Raw genomic sequence first — 26,621 nt, forward strand, 5'->3', positions numbered from 1 at the left:
GGGTCATGTTACTAAAGGAAGCTAGCTCTACTCTGATGTGGGTCATGTAACTAAAGGAAGCTAGCCCTACTCTGCTGTGGGTCATGTTACTAAAGGAAGCTAGCCCTACTCTGCTGTGGGTCACGGTCATAAAGGAAGCTAGCCCTACTCTGCTGTGGGTCATGTTACTAAAGGAAGCTAGCTCTACTCTGATGTGGGTCATGTAACTAAAGGAAGCTAGCCCTACTCTGCTGTGGGTCATGTTACTAAAGGAAGCTAGCTCTACTCTGATGTGGGTCACGGTCATAAAGGATGCTAGCCCTACTCTGATGTGTGTCACGGTCATAAAGGAAGCTAGCCCTACTCTGCTGTGTGTCATGTTACTAAAGGAAGCTAGCCCTACTCTGCTGTGTGTCATGTTACTAAAGGAAGCTAGCCCTACTCTGCTGTGTGTCATGTTACTAAAGGAAGCTAGCCCTACTCTGCTGTGTGTCATGTTACTAAAGGAAGCTAGCCCTACTCTGCTGTGTGTCATGTTACTAAAGGAAGCTAGCTCTACTCTGCTGTGGGTCACGGTCATAAAGGAAGCTAGCCCTACTCTGATGTGGGTCATGATCATAAAGGAAGCTAGCCCTACTCTGATGTGGGTCATGATAATAAAGGAAGCTAGCCCTACTCTGATGTGGGTCATGATCATAAAGGAAGCTAGCCCTACTCTGCTGTGGGTCACGGTCATAAAGGAAGCTAGCCCTACTCTGCTGTGGGTCATGATCATAAAGGAAGCTAGCCCTACTCTGATGTGGGTCATGATCATAAAGGAAGCTAGCCCTACTCTGCTGTGTGTCATGTAACTAAAGGAAGCTAGCCCTACTCTGCTGTGGGTCATGATCATAAAGGAAGCTAGCCCTACTCTGCTGTGGGTCATGATCATAAAGGAAGCTAGCTCTACTCTGCTGTGGGTCATGATCATAAAGGAAGCTAGCCCTACTCTGATGTGGGTCATGATCATAAAGGAAGCTAGCCCTACTCTGATGTGGGTCATGATCATAAAGGAAGCTAGCCCTACTCTGATGTGGGTCATGATCATAAAGGAAGCTAGCCCTACTCTGCTGTGGGTCATGATCATAAAGGAAGCTAGCCCTACTCTGCTGTGTGTCATGTTACTAAAGGAAGCTAGCCCTACTCCTGAGTGGCGCAGTGGTCTAAGGCACTGCATCGCAGTGCTAGCTGTGCCACTAGAGATCCTGGTTCGAGTCCAGGCTCTGTCGCAGCCGGCCGCGACCGGGAGACCCATGGGCGGCGCACAATTGGTCCAAGGTCGGGGAGGGTTTGGCTGGCAGGGATGTGGGTTCGTTTCCCACGGGGGGGCCAGTATGAAAAAAAACTAATAAAAAACTAACTCTAAGTCGCTCTGGATAAGAGCGTCTGCTAAATGACTAAAATGTAAATGTACTCTGCTGTGTGTAATTTGTATTTGTATTTATTATGGATCCCCATTAGTTCCTGCCAAGGCAGCAGCTACTCTTCCTGGGGTCCAGCAAAATGAAGGTGGTGGTGGGGGGGGATGGCGGGGGGTATACAGAAGATAGCCCTATTTGGTAAAATACCAAGTCCATATTGTGGCAAGAACAGCTCAAATAATCAAAGACAAACGACAGTCCATAATTTCTTTAAGACATGAAGGTCAGTCAATACAGAAAATGTCAAGAACTTTGAACGTTTCTTCAATTGCAATCGCAAAAACCATCAAGCACTATGATGAAACTGGCTCTCATGAGGACCGCCACAGGAATGGAAGACCCAGAGTTACCTCTGCTGTAGAGGATACGTTCATTAGAGATACCAGCTTCAGAAATTGCAGCCCAAATAAGTGCTTCACAGAGTTCAAGTAACGGACACATCTCAACATCAACTTTTCAGAGGAGACTGCGTGAATCAGGCCTTCATGGTCGAATTGCTGCAAAGAAACCACTACTAAAGAACACCAATAAGAAGAAGAGACTTGCTTGGGACAAGAAACATGAGCAATGGACATAAGACTGGTGGAAATCTGTCCTTTGGTCTGGAGTCCAGATTCGATATTTTTGGTTACAACCGTTGTGTCTTTCTGAGATGCAGTGTAGGTGAACGTATGATCTCTGCATGTGTAGTTCCCACCGTGAAGCATGGAGGATGAGGTGTGATGGTGTGGGGGTACTTTGCTGGTGACACTGTCAGTGATTTATTTAGAATTCAAGGCACACTTAACAGCATTCTGCTGTGATACCCATCTGGTTTGGGCTTATTGGGACAATCATTTGTTTTTCAACAGAACAATGACCCAACACACATCCAGGTCTTGTAAGGGCTATTTGACAAAGAAGGAGAGAGATGGAGTGCTGCATCAGAAGACCTGGCCTCCGAAATCCCCCGACCTCAACCCAATTGAAATGTTTTGGGATGAGTTGGACCACAGAGTGAAGGAAAAGCAGCCAACAAGTGCTCAGCATATGTGGGAACTCCTTCAAGACTGTTGGAAAAGCATTCCAGGTGAAGCTGGTTGAGAGAATGCCAAGAGTGTGCAAAGCTGTCATCAAGGCAAAGGGGTGGCTATTTGAAGAATCTCAAATATAAAATATATTTTCATTTGTTTAACACTTTTCTGGTTACAATATGATTCCATATTTGTTATTTCATAGTTTTGAATTATTCACTATTATTCTACAATATAGGAAATAGTTCAAATAAAGAAAAACCCTTGAATGAGAAGGTGTGTCCAAACTTTTGAATGGTACAGTACACAGAGCAAAATGTATCAGGAGGAAACAGAGAAAGTGAAGAGAAGTGACTAACAATGAGGGTTAGAGTTAGATAAGAGAAGTGACTTATGAGGGTTAGAGTTAAATAAGAGAAGTGACTAACAATGAGGGTTAGAGTTAGATAAGAGAAGAAGTGGCTAACAGTAAGGGTTAGAGTTAGATAAGAGAAGTGACTTATAATGAGGGATAGAGTTAGATAAGAGAATTGACTAACAATGAGGGTTAGAGTTAGATAAGAGGTGACATATAATGAGGGTTAGAGTTAGATACGAGAAGAAGTGACTAAAAATGAGGGTTAGAGTTAGATAAGATAAGTGACGTATAATGAGGGTTAGAGTTAAATAAGAGAAGAAGTGACTAACAGTAAGGGTTAGAGTTAGATAAGAGAAGTGACTTACAATGAGGGTTAGAGTTAGATAAGAGAAGTGACTTATAATGAGGATTAGAGTTACATAACAGAAGTGACTAACAGTAAGGGTTAGAGTTAGATAAGAGAAGTGACTAACAATACGTTTTAGAGTTAGATAAGAGAAATGACTTATAATGAGGATTAGAGTTAGATAAGAGAAGAAGTGACTAACAGTAAGGGTTAGACTTAGATAAGAGAAGTGACTTACAATGAGGGTTAGAGTTAGATAAGAGAAGAAGTGACTAACAATGAGGGTTAGAGTTAGATAAGAGAAGTGACTAACAATAAGGGTTAGAGTTACATAACAGAAGTGAATTATAATGAGGGTTACAGTTAGATAAGAGAAGTGACTTATAATGAGGGTTAGAGTTAGATAAGAGAAGTGAATTATAATGAGAGTTAGATAAGAGAAGTGACAAACAATAAGGGTTAGAGATAGATAAGAGAAGTGACTTATAATGAGGATTAGAGTTAGATAAGAGACGTGACTAACAATAAGGGTTAGAGTTAGATAAGAGAAGAAGTGACTGACAGTAAGGGTTAGAGATAGATAAGAGAAGTGACTAACAATGAGGGTTAGAGTTAAATAAGAGAAGAAGTGACTAACAATGAGGGTTAGAGTTAGATAAGAGAAGTGACGTATAATGAGGATTAGAGTTAGATAAGAGAAGTGACTAACAATAAGGGTTAGAGTTAGATAAGAGAAGAAGTGTCTAACAGTAAGGGTTAGAGTTAGATAAGAGAAGTGACTTATAAAGAGGGTTAGAGATAGATAAGAGAAGTGACTAACAATAAGCATTTGAGTTAGAAAAGAGAAGAAGTGACTAACAATGAGGGTTAGAGTTAGATAAGATAAGTGACGTATAATGAGGATTAGAGTTAGATAAGAGAAGAAGTGACTAACAGTAAGGGTTAGAGTTAGATAAGAGAAGTGACTTATAATGAGGGTTAGAGTTGGATAAGAGAATTGACTAACAGTAAGGGTTAGAGATAGATAAGAGAAGTGACTTACAATGAGGGTTAGAGTTAGATAAGAGAAGTGACTTATAATGAGGATTAGAGTTACATAACAGAAGTGACTAACAATGAGGGTTAGAGTTAGATAAGAGAAGTTACTTATAATAAGGGTTAGAGTTAGATAAGAGAAGTGACTCACAGTAAGGGTTAGAGTTAGATAAGAGAAGTGACTAACAATAAGGGTTACAGTTAAATAAGAGAAGTGACTTATAATGAGGGTTAGAGTTAGAAAAGAGAAGTGACTTATAGTGAGGGTTAGAGTTAGATAAGAGAAGAAGTGACTAACAATAAGGGTTAGAGTTAGATAAGAGAAGTGACTAACAGTAAGGGTTAGAGTTAGATAAGAGAAGTGACTAACAATAAGGGTTACAGTTAAATAAGAGAAGTGACTTATAATGAGGGTTAGAGTTAGATAAGAGAAGTGACTTATAAAGAGGGTTAGAGATAGATAAGAGAAGTGACTAACAATAAGCATTTGAGTTAGAAAAGAGAAGAAGTGACTAACAATGAGGGTTAGAGTTAGATAAGATAAGTGACGTATAATGAGGATTAGAGTTAGATAAGAGAAGTGACTTACAATAAGGGTTAGAGTTAGATAAGATAATTGAATTATAATGAGGGTTAGAGTTAGATAAGAGAATTGACCTCACAATAAGCGTTAGAGTTACATAACAGAAGTGACTAACAATGAGGGTTAGAGTTAGATAAGAGAAGTGACTTATAATGAGGATTAGAGTTACATAACAGAAGTGACTAACAATGAGGGTTAGAGTTAGATAAGAGAAGTGACTTATAATGAGGATTAGAGTTAGATAAGAGAAGTGACTTACAATGAGGTTTAGAGTTAGATAAGACAAGTGACTTATAATGAAGGTTAGATAAGAGAAGTGACTAACAATAAGGGTTACAGTTAAATAAGAGAAGTGACTTATAATGAGGGTTAGAGTTAGAAAAGAGAAGTGACTTATAGTGAGGGTTAGAGTTAGATAAGAAAAGAAGTGACTAACAGTAAGGGTTAGACTTAGATAAGAGAAGTGACTTACAATGAGGGTTAGATTTAGATAAGAGAAGAAGTGACTAACAATGAGGGTTAGAGTTAGATAGGAGAAGTGACTTATAATGAGGATTAGAGTTAGATAAGAGAAGAAGTGACTAACAGTAAGGGTTAGACTTAGATAAGAGAAGTGATTTACAATGAGGGTTAGAGTTAGATAAGAGAATTGACTAACAATAAGCGTTTGAGTTAGAAAAGAGATAAAGTGACTAAAAATAAGGGTTAGAGTTAGATAAGAGAAGAAATAACTAACAATGAGGGTTAGAGTTAGATAAGAGAATTGAATTATAATGAGAGTTAGATAAGAGAAGTGACTAACAATAAGGGTTAGAGTTAGATAAGAGAAGTGACTTATAATGAGGATTAGAGTTAGATAAGAGAAGTGACTTACAATGAGGGTTAGAGTTAGATAAGACAAGTGACTTATAATGAAGGTTAGATAAGAGAAGTGACTAACAATAAGGGTTAGAGTTAGATAAGAGAAGTGACTTATAATGAGGGTTAGAGTTAGATAAGAGAAGTGACTAACAATAAGGGTTAGAGTTAGATAAGAGAAGAAGTGACTAACAGTAAGGGTTAGAGATAGATAAGAGAAGTGACTTATAATAAGGGTTAGAGTTAGATAAGAGACGTGACTTATAATGAGGATTAGAGTTAGATAAGAGAAGTGACTTACAATGAGGGTTAGAGTTAGATAAGACAAGTGACTTATAATGAAGGTTAGATAAGAGAAGTGACTAACAATAAGGGTTAGAGTTATATACGAGAAGTGACTAACAATAAGTTTTAGAGTTAGATAAGAGAAATGACTTATAATGAGGGTTAGAGTTAGATAAGAGAAGTGACTAACAATAAGGGTTAGAGTTAGATAAGAGAAGTGACTTATAATGAGGGTTAGAGAGAGATAAGAGAAGTGACGTATAATGAGGTTTAGAGTTAGATAAGAGAAGTGACTAACAATAAGGGTTAGAGTTAGATAAGAGAAGAAGTGACTAACAGTAAGGGTTAGAGATAGATAAGAGAAGTGACTTATAATGAGGGTTAGAGATAGATAAGAGAAGTGACTTATAAAAATGGTTAGAGTTAGATAAGAGACATGACTTATAATGAGGATTAGAGTTAGATAAGAGAAGTGACTTACAATGAGGGTTAGAGTTAGATAAGACAAGTGACTTATAATGAAGGTTAGATAAGAGAAGTGACTAACAATAAGGGTTAGAGTTAGATAAGAGAAGTGACTTACAATAAGGGTTAGAGTTAGATAAGAGAAGAAGTGACTAACAGTAACAGTTAGAGACAGATAAGAGAATTGACTTATAATGAGGATTAGAGTTAGATAAGAGAAGTGACTAACAATACGTTTTAGAGTTAGATAAGAGAAATGACTTATAATGAGGGTTAGAGTTAGATAAGAGAAGTGACTAACAATAAGGGTTAGAGTTAGATAAGAGAAGTGACTTATAATGAGGGTTAGAGTTAGATAAGAGAAGTGACTTATAATGAGGATTAGAGTTAGATAAGAGAAGTGACTAACAATAAGGGTTAGAGTTAGATAAGAGAAGAAGTGACTAACAGTAAGGGTTAGAGATAGATAAGAGAAGTGACTTACAATGAGGGTTAGAGTTAGATAAGAGAAGTGACTTATAATGAGGGTTAGAGTTAGATAAGAGAAGTGACTTATAATGAGGGTTAGAATTAGATAAGAGAAGTGACTTATAATGAGGGTTAGAGTTAGATAAGAGAAGTGACTTATAATGAGGGTTAGAGTTAGATAAGAGAAGTGACTTATAATGAGGGTTAGAGTTAGATAAGAGAACTGACTTATAATGAGGGTTAGAATTAGATAAGAGAAGAAGTGACTAACAGTAAGGGTTAGACTTAGATAAGAGAAGTGACTAACAATAAGCGTTTGAGTTAGAAAAGAGATGAAGTGACTAAAAATAAGGGTTAGAGTTAGATAAGAGAATAAATAACTAACAATGAGCGTTAGAGTTAGATAAGAGAAGTGACTAACAATATGTTTTAGAGTTAGATAAGAGAAGTGACTTATAATGAGGGTTAGAGTTAGATAAGAGAAGAAGTGACTAACAATGAGGGTTAGAGTTAGATAAGAGAAGAAGTGACTAACAATGAGGGTTAGAGTTAGATAAGAGAAGAAGTGACTAACAATGAGGGTTAGAGTTAGATAAGAGAATTGACTAACAATAAGCGTTTGAGTTAGAAAAGAGATGAAGTGACTAAAAATAAGGGTTAGAGTTAGATAAGAGAATAAATAACTAACAATGAGGGTTAGAGCTAGATAAGAGAAGTGACTAACAATAAGGGTTAGAGTTAGATAAGAGAAGTGAATAACAATAAGGGTTAGAGTTAGATACGAGAAGTGACTTATAATGAGGATTAGAGTTAGATAAGATAAGTGACTTATAATGAGGATTAGAGTTAGATAAGATAAGTGACTAACAATAAGGGTTAGAGTTATATAAGAGAAGTGACTTATAATGAGGGTTAGAGATAGATAAGAGAAGTGACTTATAATAAGGGTTAGAGTTAGATAAGAGAAGTGACTAATAATGAGGATTAGAGTTAGATAAGAGAAGTGACTAACAATAAGGGTTACAGTTATATAAGAGAAGTGACTTATAATGAGGGTTAGAGTTAGATAAGAGAAGTGACTTATAATGAGGGTTAGAGTTAGATAAGAGAAGTGACTAACAATGAGGGTTAGAGTTAGATAAGAGAAGAAATAACTAACAATGAGGGTTAGAGTTAAATAAGAGAAGAAGTGACTAACAATAAGCGTTAGAGTTAGATAAGAGAAGTGACTAACAATACGTTTTAGAGTTAGATAAGAGAAATGACGTATAATGAGGGTTAGTTAAGAGAAGTGACTAACAATAAGGGTTAGAGTTAGATAAGAGAAGAAGTGACTTATAATGAGGGTTAGAGTTAGATGAGAGAAGTGACTAACAATAAGGGTTAGAGTTAGATAAGAGAAGAAGTGACTAACAGTAAGGGTTAGAGATAGATAAGAGAAGTGACTTATAATGAGGGTTAGAGTTAGATAAGAGAAGTGACTTATAATGAGGGTTAGAGTTAGATAAGAGAAATGACTAATAATGAGGGTTAGAGTTAGATAAGAGAATAAATAACTAACAATGAGGGTTAGAGTTAGATAAGAGAAGTGACTAACAATAAGGGTTAGAGTTAGATAAGAGAAGAAGTGACTAACAATGAGGGTTAGAGTTAGATAAGAGAAGAAGTGACTAACAATGAGGGTTAGAGTTAGATAAGAGAATTGACTAACAATAAGCGTTTGAGTTAGAAAAGAGATGAAGTGACTAACAATAAGGGTTAGAGTTAGATAAGAGAAGTGAATAACAATAAGGGTTAGAGTTAGATACGAGAAGTGACTTATAATGAGGATTAGAGTTAGATAAGACAAGAAGTGACTTATAATAAGGGTTAGAGATAGATAAGAGAAGTGACTAACAATAAGGGTTACAGTTATATAAGAGAAGTGACTTATAATGAGGGTTAGAGATAGATAAGAGAAGTGACTAACAATAAGGGTTACAGTTATATAAGAGAAGTGACTTATAATGAGGGTTAGAGTTAGATAAGAGAAGTGACTTATAATGAGGGTTAGAGTTAGATAAGAGAAGTGACTAACAATGAGGGTTAGAGTTAGATAAGAGAAGAAATAACTAACAATGAGGGTTAGAGTTAAATAAGAGAAGAAGTGACTAACAATAAGCGTTAGAGTTAGATAAGAGAAGTGACTAACAATACGTTTTAGAGTTAGATAAGAGAAATGACGTATAATGAGGGTTAGATAAGAGAAGTGACTAACAATAAGGGTTAGAGTTAGATAAGAGAAGAAGTGACTTATATTGAGGGTTAGAGTTAGATAAGAGAAGTGACTTATAATGAGGGTTAGAGTTAGATAAGAGAAGTGACTTATAATGAGGGTTAGAGTTAGATGAGAGAAGTGACTAACAATAAGGGTTAGAGTTAGATAAGAGAAGAAGTGACTAACAGTAAGGGTTAGAGATAGATAAGAGAAGTGACTTATAATGAGGGTTAGAGTTAGATAAGAGAAGTGACTTATAATGAGGGTTAGAGTTAGATAAGAGAAATGACTAATAATGAGGGTTAGAGTTAGATAAGAGAAGAAATAACTAACAATGAGGGTTAGAGTTAGATAAGAGAAGTGACTAACAATAAGGGTTAGAGTTAGATAAGAGAAGAAGTGACTTATATTGAGGGTTAGAGTTAGATAAGAGAAGTGACTTATAATGAGGGTTAGAGTTAGATAAGAGAAGTGACTTATAATGAGGGTTAGAGTTAGATGAGAGAAGTGACTAACAATAAGGGTTAGAGTTAGATAAGAGAAGAAGTGACTAACAGTAAGGGTTAGAGATAGATAAGAGAAGTGACTTATAATGAGGGTTAGAGTTAGATAAGAGAAGTGACTTATAATGAGGGTTAGAGTTAGATAGGAGAAGTGACTTATAATGAGGGTTAGAGTTTTTAAATAGATAAGGAGGATAAAAATGCCAACACGCGATGACGAAATAAAATAACAATGAACGATAGAGGGTTGAAATAGGGAATACAAACAACATAATGGGGAACGGTGTACACAATCATGATAAATAGTAAATAACATAGATCGATGGCAGCTAGTAATTGGGGATAAGGAAGTGCTAATAATGAGGGTGAATAGAGATAGATAAGAGAAGTGACTAACAATACGTTTTAGAGTTAGATAAGAGAAATGACTTATAATGAGAGTTAGAGTTAGATAAGAGAATTGACTAACAATAAGCGTTTGAGTTAGAAAAGAGATGAAGTGACAAAAAATAAGGGTTAGAGTTAGATAAGAGAATAAATAACTAACAATGAGGGTTAGAGTTAGATAAGAGAAGTGACTACCAATGAGGGTTAGAGTTAAATAAGAGAAGAAGTGACTAACAATGAGGGTTAGAGTTAGATAAGAGAAGTGACTAACAATAAGGGTTAGAGTTAAATAAGAGAATAAGTGACTAACAATGAGGGTTAGAGTTAGATAAGAGAAGTGACTAACAATAAGGGTTAGAGTTAGATAAGAGAAGAAGTGACTAACAGTAAGGGTTAGAGATAGATAAGAGAAGAAGTGACTAACAGTAAGGGTTAGAGTTAGATAAGAGAAGTGACTAACAATGAGGGTTAGAGTTAAATAAGATAAATGATTAACAATAAGGGTTAGAGTTAGATAAGAGAAGAAGTGACTAACAGTAAGGGTCAGAGTAAGATAAGAGAAGTGACTTACAATGAGGGTTAGAGTTAGATAAGAGAAGTGACTTATAATGAGGGTTAGAGTTAGATAAGAGAAGTGACTAACAATGAGGGTTAGAGTTAGATAAGAGAAAATAAGTGACTAACAATGAGGGTTAGAGTTAGATAAGAGAAGTGACTAACAATGAGGGTTAGAGTTAGATAAGAGAAATGACTAACAATGAGGGTTAGAGTTAGATAAGATAAGAGAAGTGACTTATAATGAGGGTTAGAGTTTGATAAGAGAATAAGTGACTAACAATGAGGGTTAGAGTTAGATAAGAGAATAAGTGACTAACAATGAGGGTTAGAGTTAGATAAGAGAAAAGTGACTAACAATGAGGGTTAGAGTTAGATAAGAGAAGTGACTTATAATGAGGGTTAGAGTTAGATAAGAGAAAGAAGTGACTAACAATGAGGGTTAGAGTTTGATAAGAGAAGTGACTAATAATGAGGGTTAGAGTTGATAAGAGAAGTGACTAACAATGAGGGTTAGAGTTAGATAATAGAAGAAGTAACTAACAATGAGGGTTAGAGTTAGATAAGAGAAGTGACTAACAATGAGGGTTAGAGTTAGATAAGAAGAAAAGAAGTGACTAACAATGAGGGTTAGAGTTTGATAAGAGAAGTGACTAATAATGAGGGTTAGAGTTTGATAAGAGAAGTGACTAATAATGAGGGTTAGAGTTAGATAAGAGAAGAAATAACTAACAATGAGGGTTAGAGTTAGATAAGAGAAGTGACTAATAATGAGGGTTAGAGTTAGATAAGAGAAAAGAAGTGACTAACAATGAGGGTTAGAGTTAGATAAGAGAAGTGACTAACAATGAGGGTTAGAGTTTAGATAAGAGAAGTGACTAATAATGAGGGTTAGAGTTAGATAAGAGAAGAAAGTAACTAACAATGAGGGTTAGAGTTTAGATAAGAGAAGTGACTAATAATGAGGGTTAGAGTTAGATAAGAGAAAGAAGTGACTAACAATGAGGGTTAGAGTTAGATAAGAGAAGTGACTAACAATGAGGGTTAGAGTTTAGATAAGAGAAGTGACTAATAATGAGGGTTAGAGTTAGATAAGAGAAGAAATGACTAACAATGAGGGTTAGAGTTAGATAAAGAGAAGTGACTAATAATGAGGGTTAGAGTTAGATAAGAGAAAGAAGTGACTAACAATGAGGGTTAGAGTTAGATAAGAGAAGTGACTTACAATGAGGGTTAGAGTTAGATAAGAGAAGTGACTAACAATGAGGGTTAGAGTTAGATAAGAGAAGTGACTAATAATGAGGGTTAGAGTTAGATAAGAGAAGAATGACTAACAATGAGGGTTAGAGTTAGATAAGAGAAGTGACTAACAATGAGGGTTAGAGTTTAGATAAGAGAAGTGACTAACAATGAGGGTTAGAGTTAGATAAGAGAAGAATGACTAACAATGAGGGTTAGAGTTAGATAAGAGAAGTGACTTATAATGAGGGTTAGAGTTAGATAAGAAAAGAAGTGACTAACAATGAGGGTTAGAGTTAGATAAGAGAAGTGACTAACAATGAGGGTTAGAGTTTAGATAAGAGAAGTGACTAATAATGAGGGTTAGAGTTAGATAAGAGAAGTGACTAACAATGAGGGTTAGAGTTAGATAAGAGAAGAAATGACTAACAATAAGGGTTAGAGTTTGATAAGAGAAGTGACTAACAATGAGGGTTAGAGTTAGATAAGAGAAAAGAAGTGACTAACAATGAGGGTTAGAGTTTGATAAGAGAAGTGACTAATAATGAGGGTTAGAGTTTGATAAGAGAAGTGACTAATAATGAGGGTTAGAGTTAGATAAGAGAAGAAATAACTAACAATGAGGGTTAGAGTTTGATAAGAGAAGTGACTAATAATGAGGGTTAGAGTTAGATAAGAGAAAAGAAAAGAAGTGACTAAAATGAGGGTTAGAGTTTGATAAGAGAAGTGACTAACAATGAGGGTTAGAGTTTGATAAGAGAAGTGACTAATAATGAGGGTTAGAGTTTGATAAGAGAAGTGACTAATAATGAGGGTTAGAGTTAGATAAGAGAAGAAATAACTAACAATGAGGGTTAGAGTTTGATAAGAGAAGTGACTAATAATGAGGGTTAGAGTTAGATAAGAAGAGAAGTGACTAACAATGAGGGTTAGAGTTTGATAAGAGAAGTGACTAATAATGAGGGTTAGAGTTAGATAAGAGAAGTGACTAACAATGAGGGTTAGAGTTAGATAAGAGAAGTGACTAACAATGAGGGTGTTAGAGTTAGATAAGAGAAGTGACTAACAATGAGGGTTAGAGTTAGATAAGAGAAGTGACTAATAATGAGGGTTAGAGTTAGATAAGAGAAGTGACTAACAATGAGGGTTGTTAGATAAGAGAAGTGACTAACAATGAGGGTTAGAGTTAGATAAGAGAAAATAAGTGACTAACAATGAGGGTTAGAGTTAGATAAGAGAATAGAAGTGACTAACAATGAGGGTTAGAGTTTGATAAGAGAAGTGACTAATAATGAGGGTTAGAGTTAGATAAGAGAAGTGACTAACAATAAGGGTTACAGTTATATAAGAGAAGTGACTTATAATGAGGATTAGAGTTAGATAAGAGAAGTGACTAACAATAAGGGTTACAGTTATATAAGAGAAGTAGTAAGAGTTAGATAAGAGAAGTGACTAACAATGAGGGTTAGAGTTTAGATAAGAGAAGTGACTAATAATGAGGGTTAGAGTTAGATAAGAGAAGTGACTAACAATGAGGGTTAGAGTTAGATAAGAGAAGTGACTAACAATGAGGGTTAGAGTTAGATAAGAGAGAAGTGACTAACAATGAGGGTTAGAGTTAGATAAGAGAAGTGACTAACAATGAGGGTTAGAGTTAGATAAGAGAAGTGACTAACAATGAGGGTTAGAGTTAGATAAGAGAAGTGACTAATAATGAGGGTTAGAGTTAGATAAGAGAAGTGACTAACAATGAGGGTTAGAGTTAGATAAGAGAAGAAGTGACTAACAATGAGGGTTAGAGTTAGATAAGGAGAAGTGACTAACAATGAGGGTTAGAGTTAGATAAGAGAAGTGACTAACAATGAGGGTTAGAGTTAGATAAGAGAAGTGACTAACAATGAGGGTTAGAGTTAGATAAGAGAAGTGACTAACAATGAGGGTTAGAGTTAGATAAGAGAAAAAAGAAGTGACTAACAATGAGGGTTAGAGTTAGATAAGAGAAAGAGAAGTGACTAACAATGAGGGTTAGAGTTGATAAGAGAAGTGACTAATAATGAGGGTTAGAGTTAGATAAGAGAAGTGACTAACAATGAGGGTTAGAGTTAGATAAGAGAAGTGACTAACAATGAGGGTTAGAGTTAGATAAGAGAGAAGTGACTAACAATGAGGGTTAGAGTTAGATAAGATAGAAGTGACTTATAATGAGGGTTAGAGTTAGATAAGAGAAGTGACTAACAATGAGGGTTAGAGTTAGATAAGAGAAGTGACTAACAATGAGGGTTAGAGTTTAGATAAGAGAAGTGACTAATAATGAGGGTTAGAGTTAGATAAGAGAAAGAAAGAAGTGACTAACAATGAGGGTTAGAGTTTGATAAGAGAAGTGACTAACAATGAGGGTTAGAGTTTGATAAGAGAAGAAGTGACTAACAATGAGGGTTAGAGTTAGATAAGAGAAGTGACTAACAATGAGGGTTAGAGTTAGATAAGAGAAGAAGTGACTAACAATGAGGGTTAGAGTTTGATAAGAGAAGTGACTAATAATGAGGGTTAGAGTTAGATAAGAGAAGAAGTGACTAACAATGAGGGTTAGAGTTAGATAAGAGAAGTGACTAATAATGAGGGTTAGAGTTAGATAAGAGAAGTGACTAATAATGAGGGTTAGAGTTAGATAAGAGAAGTGACTAACAATGAGGGTTAGAGTTAGATAAGAGAAGAAGTGACTAACAATGAGGGTTAGAGTTTGATAAGAGAAGTGACTAACAATGAGGGTTAGAGTTAGATAAGAGAAGTGACTAATAATGAGGGTTAGAGTTAGATAAGAGAAGAAGTGACTAACAATGAGGGTTAGAGTTAGATAAGAGAAGTGACTAACAATGAGGGTTAGAGTTAGATAAGAGAAGTGACTAACAATGAGGGTTAGAGTTAGATAAGAGAAGTGACTTATAATGAGGGTTAGAGTTAGATAAGAGAAGTGACTAATAATGAGGGTTAGAGTTAGATAAGAGAAGTGACTAACAATGAGGGTTAGAGTTAGATAAGAGAAGTGACTAACAATGAGGGTTAGAGTTAGATAAGGAGAAGTGACTAATAATGAGGGTTAGAGTTAGATAAGAGAAGTGACTTACAATAAGGGTTAGAGTTAGATAAGAGAAGTGACTTATAATGAAGGTTAGATAAGAGAAGTGACTAACAATAATGGTTAGAGTTAGATAAGAGAAGTGACTAACAATGAGGGTTAGAGTTAGATAAGAGAAGTGACTAACAATGAGGGTTAGAGTTAAATAAGAGAAGAAGTGACTAACAATAAGCGTTAGAGTTAGATAAGAGAAGTGACTAATAATGAGGGTTAGAGTTAGATAAGAGAAGTGACTTATAATGAGGGTTAGAGTTAGATAAGAGAAGTGACTAACAATGAGGGTTAGAGTTAGATAAGAGAAGTGACTAATAATGAGGGTTAGAGTTAGATAAGAGAAAGAAGTGACTAACAATGAGGGTTAGAGTTTGATAAGAGAAGTGACTAATAATGAGGGTTAGAGTTAGATAAGAGAAGTGACTAACAATGAGGGTTAGAGTTAGATAAGAGAAGAAGTGACTAACAATGAGGGTTAGAGTTGATAAGAGAAGTGACTAATAATGAGGGTTAGAGTTAGATAAGAGAAAAAAGTGACTAACAATGAGGGTTAGAGTTAGATAAGAGAAGTGACTAACAATGAGGGTTAGAGTTAGATAAGAGAAAGAAGTGACTAACAATGAGGGTTAGAGTTTGATAAGAGAAGTGACTAATAATGAGGGTTAGAGTTAGATAAGAGAAAGAAGTGACTAACAATGAGGGTTAGAGTTTGATAAGAGAAGTGACTAATAATGAGGGTTAGAGTTTGATAAGAGAAGTGACTAACAATGAGGGTTAGAGTTAGATAAGAGAAGAAATAACTAACAATGAGGGTTAGAGTTTGATAAGAGAAGTGACTAATAATGAGGGTTAGAGTTAGATAAGAGAAAGAAGTGACTAACAATGAGGGTTAGAGTTTGATAAGAGAAGTGACTAACAATGAGGGTTAGAGTTAGATAAGAGAAGAAGTGACTAATAATGAGGGTTAGAGTTAGATAAGAGAAGTGACTAATAATGAGGGTTAGAGTTAGATAAGAGAAGAAGTGACTAACAATGAGGGTTAGAGTTAGATAAGAGAAGTGACTAACAATGAGGGTTAGAGTTAGATAAGAGAAGTGACTAACAATGAGGGTTAGAGTTAGATAAGAGAAGTGACTTATAATGAGGGTTAGAGTTAGATAAGAGAAGTGACTAACAATAGGGTTAGAGTTAGATAAGAGAAGTGACTAACAATAAGGGTTAGAGTTAGATAAGAGAAGAAGTGACTAACAATGAGGGTTAGAGTTAGATAAGAGAAGTGACTTATAATGAGGGTTAGAGTTAGATAAGAGAAGAAGTGACTAACAATGAGGGTTAGAGTTAGATAAGAGAAGTGACTAACAATGAGGGTTAGAGTTAGATAAGAGAAGTGACTAACAATGAGGGTTAGAGTTAGATAGATAAGAGAAGTGACTTACAATGAGGGTTAGAGTTAGATAAGAAGAAGAAGTGACTAACAATAAGGGTTAGAGTTAGATAAGAGAAGTGACTTATAATGAGGGTTAGAGTTAGATAAGAGAAATGACTAACAATGAGGGTTAGAGTTAGATAAGAGAAGTGACTTATAATAAGGGTTAGAGTTAGATAAGAGAAGAAGTGACTAACAATGAGGGTTAGAGTTAGATAAGAGAAGTGACTTACAATGAGGGTTAGAGTTAGATAAGAGAAGTGACTAACAATGAGGGTTAGAGTTAGATAAGAGAAGTGACTTACAATGAGGGTTAGAGTTAGATAAGAGAAGAAGTGACTAACAATGAGGGGTTAGAGTTAGATAAGAGAAGTGACTAACAATGAGGGTTAGAGTTAGATAAGAGAAGTGACTAACAATGAGGGTTAGAGTTAGATAAGAGAAGAAGTGACTAACAATAAGGGTTAGAGTTAGATAAGAGAAGTGACTAACAATGAGGGTTAGAGTTAGATAAGAGAGAAGTGACTAACAATAAGGGTTAGAGTTAGATAAGAGAAGTGACTTACAATGAGGGTTAGAGTTAGATAAGAGAAGTGACTAACAATGAGGGTTAGAGTTAGATAAGAGAAAAGAAAAGAAGTGACTAACAATGAGGGTTAGAGTTAGATAAGAGAAGTGACTAACAATAAGGGTTAGAGTTAGATAAGAGAAAAAGAAGTGACTAACAATGAGGGTTAGAGTTAGATAAGAGAAGTGACTAATAATGAGGGTTAGAGTTAGATAAGAGAAGAAATGACTAACAATGAGGGTTAGAGTTAGATAAGAGAAGTGACTAACAATGAGGGTTAGAGTTAGATAAGAGAAAATAAAAGAAGTGACTAACAATGAGGGTTAGAGTTAGATAGAGAGAAGTGACTAACAATGAGGGTTAGAGTTTGATAAGAGAAGTGACTAATAATGAGGGTTAGAGTTAGATAAGAGAAAAAAGTGACTAACAATGAGGGTTAGAGTTAGATAAGAGAAGTGACTAACAATGAGGGTTAGAGTTAGATAAGAGAAAGAGTGACTAACAATGAGGGTTAGAGTTAGATAAGAGAAGTGACTAATAATGAGGGTTAGAGTTCGATAAGAGAAGTGACTAACAATGAGGGTTAGAGTTAGATAAGAGAAGAAAGTGACTAACAATGAGGGTTAGAGTTAGATAAGAGAAGTGACTAATAATGAGGGTTAGAGTTAGATAAGAGAAAAGAAGTGACTAAAATGAGGGTTAGAGTTTGATAAGAGAAGTGACTAACAATGAGGGTTAGAGTTTGATAAGAGAAGTGACTAATAATGAGGGTTAGAGTTAGATAAGAGAAGAAATAACTAACAATGAGGGTTAGAGTTAGATAAGAGAAAAGAAAAGAAGTGACTAACAATGAGGGTTAGAGTTTGATAAGAGAAGTGACTAATAATGAGGGTTAGAGTTTGATAAGAGAAGTGACTAATAATGAGGGTTAGAGTTTGATAAGAGAAGTGACTAATAATGAGGGTTAGAGTTAGATAAGAGAAAATAAGTGACTAACAATGAGGGTTAGAGTTAGATAAGAGAAAATAAGTGACTAACAATGAGGGTTAGAGTTAGATAAGAGAAAAGAAGTGACTAACAATGAGGGTTAGAGTTTGATAAGAGAAAAGAAGTGACTAATAATGAGGGTTAGAGTTAGATAAGAGAAGTGAATAATAATGAGGGTTAGAGTTAGATAAGAGAAAAGAAGTGACTAACAATGAGGGTTAGAGTTAGATAAGAGAAGTGACTAACAATGAGGGTTAGAGTTAGATAAGAGAAATGACTAACAATGAGGGTTAGAGTTAGATAAGATAAGAGAAGTGACTTATAATGAGGGTTAGAGTTTGATAAGATAAGTGACTAATAATGAGGGTTAGAGTTTGATAAGAGAAGTGACTAATAATGAGGGTTAGAGTTAGATAAGAGAAGAAATAACTAACAATGAGGGTTAGAGTTTGATAAGAGAAGTGACTAATAATGAGGGTTAGAGTTAGATAAGAGAAAATAAGTGACTAACAATGAGGGTTAGAGTTTGATAAGAGAAGTGACTAATAATGAGGGTTAGAGTTTGATAAGAGAAGTGACTAATAATGAGGGTTAGAGTTAGATAAGAGAAGAAATAACTAACAATGAGGGTTAGAGTTTGACAAGAGAAGTGACTAATAATGAAGGTTAGAGTTAGATAAGAGAAAAGAAAAGAAGTGACTAACAATGAGGGTTAGAGTTTGATAAGAGAAGTGACTAATAATGAGGGTTAGAGTTTGATAAGAGAAGTGACTAATAATGAGGGTTAGAGTTAGATAAGAGAAGAAATAACTAACAATGAGGGTTAGAGTTTGATAAGAGAAGTGACTAATAATGAGGGTTAGAGTTAGATAAGAGAAAAGAAAAGAAGTGACTAACAATGAGGGTTAGAGTTTGATAAGAGAAGTGACTAATAATGAGGGTTAGAGTTTGATAAGAGAAGTGACTAATAATGAGGGTTAGAGTTAGATAAGAGAAGAAATAACTAACAATGAGGGTTAGAGTTTGATAAGAGAAGTGACTAATAATGAGGGTTAGAGTTTGATAAGAGAAAATAAGTGACTAACACTGAGGGTTAGAGTTAGATAAGAGAAAATAAGTGACTAACAATGAGGGTTAGAGTTAGATAAGAGAAAAGAAGTGACTAACAATGAGGGTTAGAGTTTGATAAGAGAAGTGACTAATAATGAGGGTTAGAGTTAGATAAGAGAAAAGAAGTGACTAACAATGAGGGTTAGAGTTTGATAAGAGAAGTGACTAATAATGAGGGTTAGAATTTGATAAGAGAAGTGACTAATAATGAGGGTTAGAGTTAGATAATAGAAGAAATAACTAACAATGAGGGTTAGAGTTTGATAAGAGAAGTGACTAATAATGAGGGTTAGAGTTAGATAAGAGAAAATAAAAGAAGTGACTAACAATGAGGGTTAGAGTTTGATAAGATAAGTGACTAATAATGAGGGTTAGAGTTTGATAAGAGAAGTGACTAATAATGAGGGTTAGAGTTAGATAAGATAAGAAATAACTAACAATGAGGGTTAGAGTTTGATAAGAGAAGTGACTAATAATGAGGGTTAGAGTTAGATAAGAGAAAATAAGTGACTAACAATGAGGGTTAGAGTTTGATAAGAGAAGTGACTAATAATGAGGGTTAGAGTTTGATAAGAGAAGTGACTAATAATGAGGGTTAGAGTTAGATAAGAGAAGAAATAACTAACAATGAGGGTTAGAGTTTGATAAGAGAAGTGACTAATAATGAGGGTTAGAGTTAGATAAGAGAAAAGAAAAGAAGTGACTAACAATGAGGGTTAGAGTTTGATAAGAGAAGTGACTAATAATGAGGGTTAGAGTTTGATAAGAGAAGTGACTAATAATGAGGGTTAGAGTTTGATAAGAGAAGTGACTAATAATGAGGGTTAGAGTTAGATAAGAGAAAAGAAAAGAAGTGACTAACAATGAGGGTTAGAGTTAGATAAGAGAAGTGACTAACAATGAGGGTTAGAGTTAGATAAGAGAAATGACTAACAATGAGGGTTAGAGTTAGATAAGATAAGAGAAGTGACTTATAATGAGGGTTAGAGTTCGATAAGAGAAAATAAGTGACTAACAATGAGGGTTAGAGTTAGATAAGAGAAAAGAAGTGACTAACAATGAGGGTTAGAGTTAGATAAGAGAAAAGAAGTGACTAACAATGAGGGTTAGAGTTTGATAAGAGAAGTGACTAATAATGAGGGTTAGAGTTAGATAAGAGAAAATAAGTGACTAACAATGAGGGTTAGAGTTAGATAAGAGAAGTGACTAACAATGAGGGTTAGAGTTAGATAAGAGAAATGACTAACAATGAGGGTTAGAGTTAGATAAGATAAGAGAAGTGACTTATAATGAGGGTTAGAGTTCAATAAGATAAAATAAGTGACTAACAATGAGGGTTAGAGTTTGATAAGAGAAGTGACTAATAATGAGGGTTAGAGTTAGATAAGTTTAGAAATAACTAACAATGAGGGTTAGAGTTTGATAAGAGAAGTGACTAATAATGAGGGTTAGAGTTAGATAAGAGAAAATAAGTGACTAACAATGAGGGTTAGAGTTAGATAAGAGAAGTGACTACCAATGAGGGTTAGAGTTAAATAAGAGAAGAAGTGACTAACAATGAGGGTTAGAGTTAGATAAGAGAAGTGACTACCAATGAGGGTTAGAGTTAAATAAGAGAAGAAGTGACTAACAATGAGGGTTAGAGTTAGATAAGAGAAGTGACTAACAATGAGGGTTAGAGTTAGATAAGAGAAGTGACTAACAATAAGGGTTAGAGTTAGATAAGAGAAGAAGTGACTAACAGTAAGGGTTAGAGTTAGATAAGAGAAGTGACTAACAATGAGGGTTAGAGTTAAATAAGATAAATGATTAACAATAAGGGTTAGAGTTAGATAAGAGAAGTGACTACCAATGATGGTTAAAGTTAAATAAGAGAAGAAGTGACTAACAATGAGGGTTAGAGTTAGATAAGAGAAGTGACTAACAATGAGGGTTAGAGTTAGATAAGAGAAGTGACTAACAATGAGGGTTAGAGTTAGATAAGCGAAAAGAAGTGACTAACAATGAGGGTTAGAGTTAGATAAGAGAAGTGACTAACAATGAGGGTTAGAGTTAGATAAGAGAAATGACTAACAATGAGGGTTAGAGTTAGATAAGGTAAGAGAAGTGACTTACAATGAGGGTTAGAGTTAGATAAGAGAAAATAAGTGACTAACAATGACGGTTAGAGTTAGATAAGAGAAAAGAAGTGACTAACAATGAGGGTTAGAGTTTGATAAGAGAAGTGAATAATAATGAGGGTTAGAGTTAGATAAGAGAAAAGAAGTGACTAACAATGAGGGTTAGAGTTAGATAAGAGAAGTGACTAACAATGAGGGTTAGAGTTAGATAAGAGAAATGACTAACAATGAGGGTTAGAGTTAGATAAGATAAGAGAAGTGACTTATAATGAGGGTTAGAGTTCGATAAGAGAAAATAAGTGACTAACAATGAGGGTTAGAGTTAGATAAGAGAAAATAAGTGACTAACAATGAGGGTTAGAGTTAGATAAGAGAAGTGACTAATAATGAGGGTTAGAGTTAGATAAGAGAAAAGAAAAGAAGTGACTAACAATGAGGGTTAGAGTTTGATAAGATAAGTGACTAATAATGAGGGTTAGAGTTTGATAAGAGAAGTGACTAACAATGAGGGTTAGAGTTAGATAAGAGAAGAAATAACTAACAATGAGGGTTAGAGTTTGATAAGAGAAGTGACTAATAATGAGGGTTAGAGTTAGATAAGAGAAAATAAGTGACTAACAATGAGGGTTAGAGTTTGATAAGAGAAGTGACTAATAATGAGGGTTAGAGTTTGATAAGAGAAGTGACTAATAATGAGGGTTAGAGTTAGATAAGAGAATAAATAACTAACAATGAGAGTTAGAGTTTGACAAGAGAAGTGACTAATAATGAGGGTTAGAGTTAGATAAGAAAAGAAGTGCCTAACAATGAGGGTTAGAGTTTGATAAGAGAAGTGACTAATAATGAGGGTTAGAGTTTGATAAGAGAAGTGACTAATAATGAGGGTTAGAGTTAGATAAGAGAAGAAATAACTAACAATGAGGGTTAGAGTTTGATAAGAGAAGTGACTAATAATGAGGGTTAGAGTTAGATAAGAGAAAAGAAAAGAAGTGACTAACAATGAGGGTTAGAGTTTGATAAGAGAAGTGACTAATAATGAGGGTTAGAGTTTGATAAGAGAAGTGACTAATAATGAGGGTTAGAGTTAGATAAGAGAAGAAATAACTAACAATGAGGGTTAGAGTTTGATAAGAGAAGTGACTAACAATGAGGGTTAGAGTTTGATAAGAGAAGTGACTAATAATGAGGGTTAGAGTTTGATAAGAGAAAATAAGTGACTAACACTGAGGGTTAGAGTTAGATAAGAGAAAATAAGTGACTAACAATGAGGGTTAGAGTTAGATAAGAGAAAAGAAGTGACTAACAATGAGGGTTAGAGTTTGATAAGAGAAGTGACTAATAATGAGGGTTAGAGTTAGATAAGAGAAAATAAGTGACTAACAATGAGGGTTAGAGTTAGATAAGAGAAGTGACTAACAATGAGGGTTAGAGTTAGATAAGAGAAATGACTAACAATGAGGGTTAGAGTTAGATAAGATAAGAGAAGTGACTTATAATGAGGGTTAGAGTTCGATAAGATAAAATAAGTGACTAACAATGAGGGTTAGAGTTTGATAAGAGAAGTGACTAATAATGAGGGTTAGAGTTAGATAAGTGAAGAAATAACTAACAATGAGGGTTAGAGTTTGATAAGAGAAGTGACTAATAATGAGGGTTAGAGTTAGATAAGAGAAAATAAGTGACTAACAATGAGGGTTAGAGTTAGATAAGAGAAGTGACTACCAATGAGGGTTAGAGTTAAATAAGAGAAGAAGTGACTAACAATGAGGGTTAGAGTTAGATAAGAGAAGTGACTAACAATAAGGGTTAGAGTTAAATAAGAGAAGAAGTGACTAACAATGAGGGTTAGAGTTAGATAAGAGAAGTGACTAACAATGAGGGTTAGAGTTAGATAAGAGAAGTGACTAACAATAAGGGTTAGAGTTAGATAAGAGAAGAAGTGACTAACAATGAGGGTTAGAGTTAGATAAGAGAAGTGACTAACAATGAGGGTTAGAGTTAAATAAGATAAATGATTAACAATAAGGGTTAGAGTTAGATAAGAGAAGTGACTACCAATGATGGTTAAAGTTAAATAAGAAGAAGTGACTAACAATGAGGGTTAGAGTTAGATAAGAGAAGTGACTAACAATGAGGGTTAGAGTTAGATAAGAGAAGTGACTAACAATGAGGGTTAGAGTTAGATAAGCAGAAAAAAGTGACTAACAATGAGGGTTAGAGTTAGATAAGAGAAGTGACTAACAATGAGGGTTAGAGTTAGATAAGAGAAATGACTAACAATGAGGGTTAGAGTTAGATAAAGCAAGAAGTGACTTACAATGAGGGTTAGAGTTAGATAAGAGAAAATAAGTGACTAACAATGACGGTTAGAGTTAGATAAGAGAAAAGAAGTGACTAACAATGAGGGTTAGAGTTTGATAAGAGAAGTGAATAATAATGAGGGTTAGAGTTAGATAAGAGAAAAGAAGTGACTAACAATGAGGGTTAGAGTTAGATAAGAGAAGTGACTAACAATGAGGGTTAGAGTTAGATAAGAGAAATGACTAACAATGAGGGTTAGAGTTAGATAAGATAAGAGAAGTGACTTATAATGAGGGTTAGAGTTCGATAAGAGAAAATAAGTGACTAACAATGAGGGTTAGAGTTAGATAAGAGAAAATAAGTGACTAACAATGAGGGTTAGAGTTAGATAAGAGAAGTGACTAATAATGAGGGTTAGAGTTAGATAAGAGAAAAGAAAAGAAGTGACTAACAATGAGAGTTAGAGTTTGATAAGATAAGTGACTAATAATGAGGGTTAGAGTTTGATAAGAGAAGTGACTAATAATGAGGGTTAGAGTTAGATAAGAGAAGAAATAACTAACAATGAGGGTTAGAGTTTGATAAGAGAAGTGACTAATAATGAGGGTTAGAGTTAGATAAGAGAAAATAAGTGACTAACAATGAGGGTTAGAGTTTGATAAGAGAAGTGACTAATAATGAGGGTTAGAGTTTGATAAGAGAAGTGACTAATAATGAGGGTTAGAGTTAGATAAGAGAATAAATAACTAACAATGAGAGTTAGAGTTTGACAAGAGAAGTGACTAATAATGAGGGTTAGAGTTAGATAAGAGAAAAAGAAAGTGACCTAACAATGAGGGTTAGAGTTTGATAAGAGAAGTGACTAATAATGAGGGTTAGAGTTTGATAAGAGAAGTGACTAATAATGAGGGTTAGAGTTAGATAAGAGAAGAAATAACTAACAATGAGGGTTAGAGTTTGATAAGAGAAGTGACTAATAATGAGGGTTAGAGTTAGATAAGAAAAGAAGTGACTAACAATGAGGGTTAGAGTTTGATAAGAGAAGTGACTAATAATGAGGGTTAGAGTTTGATAAGAGAAGTGACTAATAATGAGGGTTAGAGTTAGATAAGAGAAGTTATAACTAACAATGAGGGTTAGAGTTTCATAAGAGAAGTGACTAACAATGAGGGTTAGAGTTTGATAAGAGAAGTGACTAATAATGAGGGTTAGAGTTTGATAAGAGAAAAATAAGTGACTAACACTGAGGGTTAGAGTTAGATAAGAGAAAATAAGTGACTAACAATGAGGGTTAGAGTTAGATAAGAGAAAAGAAGTGACTAACAATGAGGGTTAGAGTTTGATAAGAGAAGTGACTAATAATGAGGGTTAGAGTTAGATAAGAGAAAAGAAGTGACTAACAATGAGGGTTAGAGTTTGATAAGAGAAGTGACTAATAATGAGGGTTAGAATTTGATAAGAGAAGTGACTAATAATGAGGGTTAGAGTTAGATAATAGAAGAAATAACTAACAATGAGGGTTAGAGTTTGATAAGAGAAGTGACTAATAATGAGGGTTAGAGTTAGATAAGAGAAAAGAAAAGAAGTGACTAACAATGAGGGTTAGAGTTTGATAAGATAAGTGACTAATAATGAGGGTTAGAGTTTGATAAGAGAAGTGACTAATAATGAGGGTTAGAGTTAGATAAGATAAGAAATAACTAACAATGAGGGTTAGAGTTTGATAAGAGAAGTGACTAATAATGAGGGTTAGAGTTTGATAAGAGAAGTGACTAATAATGAGGGTTAGAGTTAGATAAGAGAAAAGAAAAGAAGTGACTAACAATGAGGGTTAGAGTTTGATAAGAGAAGTGACTAATAATGAGGGTTAGAGTTAGATAAGAGAAGAAATAACTAACAATGAGGGTTAGAGTTTGATAAGAGAAGTGACTAATAATGAGGGTTAGAGTTAGATAAGAGAAAAGAAAAGAAGTGACTAACAATGAGGGTTAGAGTTTGATAAGAGAAGTGACTAATAATGAGGGTTAGAGTTAGATAAGAGAAAAGAAAAGAAGTGACTAACAATGAGGGTTAGAGTTTGATAAGAGAAGTGACTAATAATGAGGGTTAGAGTTTGATAAGAGAAGAAATAACTAACAATGAGGGTTAGAGTTTGATAAGAGAAGTGACTAATAATGAGGGTTAGAGTTAGATAAGAGAAAAGAAAAGAAGTGACTAACAATGAGGGTTAGAGTTTGATAAGAGAAGTGACTAATAATGAGGGTTAGAGTTTGATAAGAGAAGTGACTAACAATGAGGGTTAGAGTTAGATAAGAGAAAAGAAGTGACTAACAATGAGGGTTAGAGTTTGATAAGAGAAGTGACTAATAATGAGGGTTAGAGTTAGATAAGAGAAAAGAAGTGACTAACAATGAGGGTTAGAGTTTGATAAGAGAAGTGACTAATAATGAGGGTTAGAATTTGATAAGAGAAGTGACTAATAATGAGGGTTAGAGTTAGATAATAGAAGAAATAACTAACAATGAGGGTTAGAGTTTGATAAGAGAAGTGACTAATAATGAGGGTTAGAGTTAGATAAGAGAAAAAGAAAAGTGACTAACAATGAGGGTTAGAGTTTGATAAGAGAAGTGACTAATAATGAGGGTTAGAGTTTGATAAGAGAAGTGACTAATAATGAGGGTTAGAGTTAGATAAGATAAGAAATAACTAACAATGAGGGTTAGAGTTTGATAAGAGAAGTGACTAATAATGAGGGTTAGAGTTAGATAAGAGAAAAGAAGTGACTAACAATGAGGGTTAGAGTTTGATAAGAGAAGTGACTAATAATGAGGGTTAGAGTTTGATAAGAGAAGTGACTAATAATGAGGGTTAGAGTTAGATAAGAGAAGAAATAACTAACAATGAGGGTTAGAGTTTGATAAGAGAAGTGACTAATAATGAGGGTTAGAGTTAGATAAGAGAAAAGAAAAAGAAGTGACTAACAATGAGGTTAGAGTTTGATAAGAGAAGTGACTAATAATGAGGTTAGAGTTTGATAAGAGAAGTGACTAATAATGAGGGTTAGAGTTAGATAAGAGAAGAAATAACTTACAATGAGGGTTAGAGTTTGATAAGAGAAGTGACTAATAATGAGGGTTAGAGTTTGATAAGAGAAGTGACTAATAATGAGGGTTAGAGTTAGATAAGAG

General features: G+C 34.6%; 1 protein-coding gene across 1 annotated transcript in view; it reads right to left on the bottom strand.

Moving 5' to 3' along the window:
- adamts3 (ADAM metallopeptidase with thrombospondin type 1 motif, 3) overlaps positions 1-26,621 on the bottom strand; it is a 384,520-nt gene that overhangs the window by 255,035 nt on the left and 102,864 nt on the right. The window lies entirely within an intron of this gene.

The sequence above is a fragment of the Coregonus clupeaformis genome, unplaced genomic scaffold (genome assembly GCF_020615455.1).
Source record: "Coregonus clupeaformis isolate EN_2021a unplaced genomic scaffold, ASM2061545v1 scaf0250, whole genome shotgun sequence".
NCBI lineage: Eukaryota > Metazoa > Chordata > Actinopteri > Salmoniformes > Salmonidae > Coregonus > Coregonus clupeaformis.